This window comes from Hevea brasiliensis, chromosome 5, assembly GCF_030052815.1.
Source record: "Hevea brasiliensis isolate MT/VB/25A 57/8 chromosome 5, ASM3005281v1, whole genome shotgun sequence".
NCBI classification, from domain to species: Eukaryota; Viridiplantae; Streptophyta; class Magnoliopsida; order Malpighiales; family Euphorbiaceae; genus Hevea; species Hevea brasiliensis.
Window position 1 is genome coordinate 64,455,527 of NC_079497.1, and position 4,069 is coordinate 64,459,595.

Here is a 4,069-nt window from a genome sequence, read left to right on the forward strand (position 1 = left end):
AACATGATTTATAAGCTTATAATCAAAACAATTTCATTTCGAGAGTCTCAAAACAAATTTCATAAAAACACACAGTTATATTATGCCATTCGAAACAATAATCATCTTAATAGCCAGAGACTTATGAGAAGTCACATCACAAGGCTAGCTAGCTCAAATATATGGATACCCATTCATTTTCTTTTTCTACTGGCACACACCTCAACACTTCAACCAGAGAAGGAATCAAAATGCGAAACTGATTTCCCCCACTAGTCATGCTAGTGAGGCATTCAAATATATAATCATGACACTGTAGTTTCAAAACTATCTTAGCAATTTACTAAACATTTAATGCCATTTCAAATATATACAAGTAAACTTTCAACAATTTAATTCAAAAGCATAATACACATTTCATGCACTTTGTAAGTGAATTTTAAAGAATATTGATGTTGTGCACAAACCTTATGCGAGTCGCCTCTTGGCCTTGACTCGATGCCTCGGGTTCTTTCCTGGTATTCTTTTCTACTGAAACACACAGTTTCAAAGTATTTTAGTATTACAATTTATCATAAATCCAAAAATAAATTCAAATCTACTTATACCTAACTTTAATATACTAAACTTGACGTTCTTTAAAATTTGTATTTCGGGGTTGCTATTCACGATACTACTCAAGTCAATTTGTTGACTTTCTAATGCTTAATAGGTATGGGAATTTTAATTTCACCCACATACCACATTTTGGTCACCTAATTTGTTGGTTTTTGTTCTTTTCTTAAAACTTAAGTCTTTTAGGCAAATTTTCAAATTTTCAGTTTTAGTGTCCTGTTTTGCACTATTCCATTGGTCATGTTGCTGTTAAAATTTGGCTAAGTTTTCTTCATAGATATTGTTCCTTATTGTCTTGAATTTGTTTCCCTCTTGAATCACTCCATTTTTAGTTTTGTAGCCCAAGTTATAGCCATTTGAACATGGCTGGCAGGATTGGTCTTGTAACACCCTCCCGGTAACCACTCTGTACATTCTACTGTTCCGGTGACCGGTGTCGGTCCGGACAGCTAGAACGTCCGGAAAAATAATTAAACTTAAGTGAGGGACCAAAATTAACTCAAATATTAATAAGAAACACTTAGTAATAATTTTAGAAATAAAATACAACCAAGTAAAACGAGCCGGTGCCCAAGCAATGGGTAACCGGAGGGAAGTTGCGGTTCTCGAAACGAGGGGCCCTAGACCCGAGGGAAAAATTGTCAAATAATTTTTGGGACTCCAGAGAAGGGTTATTGAGGTTCCCATAGCATTAGAATGCCAAGAAAATACCTAGAAAAATTTGTCAATCGGTACAGACAATTTTGACCCGTTAAGCCAAATGGAGGGCATTTTGGTCATTTCGCCTTCAGAGGTGATTTTTGGCCGACTTGTCCAGTTGAGTAAATAATTAATATGATATAAAATATGAATAAACATTACTAAAAATTAAATTGAAGAGGAGTAGTGGAGGAAAGAAAAGAAAATGAGGAAAAAGCTTATTAATGACATCATTGTGATGTCATTTAAAATTTCCAACCAATCACAATTAGGCAATTTTTTGATTAACCAATAAAAGAGACTAAATGAACACCAAAATAACCAAAAATTCCAGCAGCCACCACTCCCACAAAAACACACCCGTAGCTCTCCATTTTCCATAACCATTCCACCATGAAAGCCCCACCAAAGCTCCCTTTCTCTCTTTGTTTCACTACTAAACCTTAAACACTCTCCACTAAAACTTTTCCCCACACCTTAAACAACCTTTTGGCAGCCTAGAAAGTGAAGGAAAGTGAAGTTTAGAGGTGTGAAAAATCTGCCCTAATCAAGGTTAGTGCATTAGACACTTAAAACTTCTTATTTTTATGAATTGTAACTTGTATTGAGTGAGAATTGCAACTAAAATGAACAAGAATTATGTGTATACATACTATGAATTTTTGGCAGCCCTTGTGAAGGAATTATTTTGATTGTTTTGATGGACTTAAAGTGGGCTATAGATCAAGTTTAAACCATGTGTACATGTGATTATTGAAAGGAGCTAGTATTTAAGGTGTTGTGAAAACCTATAATGGAGCTAGGGTTTTGAAGAGTGAAAAATTAACTTGGCTTAGGAAATTGTTAGAGCACATTTTAATGGTCAATTAGTGACCATTTTAGGTAAGTTGACCAGAAAATGGACTGAAAAATGGGATTGCAAAGTGAAGTTGCAGGCTACCCTAGGACAGCAGCAGAGGGACTGAAAATTCAGTCCACTTACACTGCCATAACTTGGGCTGTGTTGGTTCAATTGGTGTTTGGCCAATTGGACATGAAACTAGGCTTATAATGGCACATTTTTGCTGAAGAAACCATGCCCAAAAGACCAAAGCAAGAGGACCAAAACTTGGCCCCAATCCGGATACCCTGCAACTGATTCTGCAGAATGACCAAATGAACAGTTTCATTTGGCCATAACTCACTGTAGATATGGTCAATTGACCTGAAATTTTTACAGCAACAATTTAAGACATAGACAAACAACTTTCATGAAGGAAACTACCTCAAATTATGGCCAGAACCCATCCAACCAAGTGACTCTAGTTACTGTTCCTGTTACTATAGATATGGTCAATTCTGCAGATTGGCAATCCGGCCAGCTGTGGTTTTTGAGCCATATCTGGAGCTACAAAACTCCAAATGGAGTGATTCAAAAAAGGAAATTCAACTAGACAAAATAAGGAACAACTTTCATGTTTTACATTTCTTCAAATTTCCACAGTAACAGTGTCCAATGGAACAGTGAAATTGACTCACCAAAACTGAAAATTCTGCTTGTGTTGGTTTAAACTTTGAAATTGTATAAATGCTTAATGCCAACAAGTTTGGAATGCCAAATGTGGTATGTAGGGAGTGCCAAAGTCAATGTACATATTTTTATTCTAAAAGTCAACATTTTTGTTGACCAATAACATGAATAGTGACACTAAAAATTTGAAATTCACAAATTGAAGAATTTAAAAGTTTCAAATGCCCTAGTATACCTAACATGATTGGTTTGGATAGTATGGCATGCCAATAGGGTTCAGTTAGCAGTACTGCACATGGCAATATGCCATTATGTGATTTTATGGCTTTTAGCCATTCTGACTTTGTATTGAGCTTTGGCCTTGTGCCTGATATATTTACTGACATTGTTAGTCGCTCGCTGCACACCGAGATGCATATGTGACCGATGGTGTGATGTACCGAGGTACTTGATACCCAGTGCGGTTTACGTTATCCATCCAATGCCTAGTGTAGGTTACTTGGGCAACCAAATGAATGAAAGTGAACAAAGTTACTGAATTAATGTATATATAACCATACTAAACAAATGAATCATACACATTCACTATATTTTCGTTTTCTTGCTATTTTCTTTTATTATATTATTGCACCACTAAGCATTATTGCTTAGCGCGTTGCTTTTGCCATGCGTAGGTACTGGAGATCCCGATCGTGAGCCCAGTAGACCGCAGACTGGGTGAGTTCATCCTGCAGATCTGCACAGTGTCCGTGTCACCTCACTACCAGCAGTGCATTGGTAGGGCACTAGGTGTCATTTTGTCATTTTGTAATTAAATTTTTATTTTCTCATATGTATTTGGGATTATGTAATGTATTTTGAGGTTCACGTAAATAATAAAGATTTATGGTTATGTATGGAAGTAATTTGAGCTTTTAATTGTTATTTATATAAATGAGAACCCTGAGAAATGGATGTTTGAGAAATGAAAAGGCTATTGAGAACTGAAATTGAGAAATATTGTTGACTTTTTGATATTGAGACTCTGTTGATGAATTGAAGTTGGGTTTGTTTGAAAATTATTTGGAAGTGTTTTCACAGGTTCCGAAGAACGGTTTTCTTCATTTTTAGCCAGACTCACTGATTTTCTTTAAAATTTTCGGAACCTTAAATGAATAATACTTTTGATAAATGGCTTAAATAAATTGTATTTCATAAATTATATGCAAAAGCATGATATAAATTAATTGAGGAATATTAGAGTGTGCCGATACACCGTGTGGTATT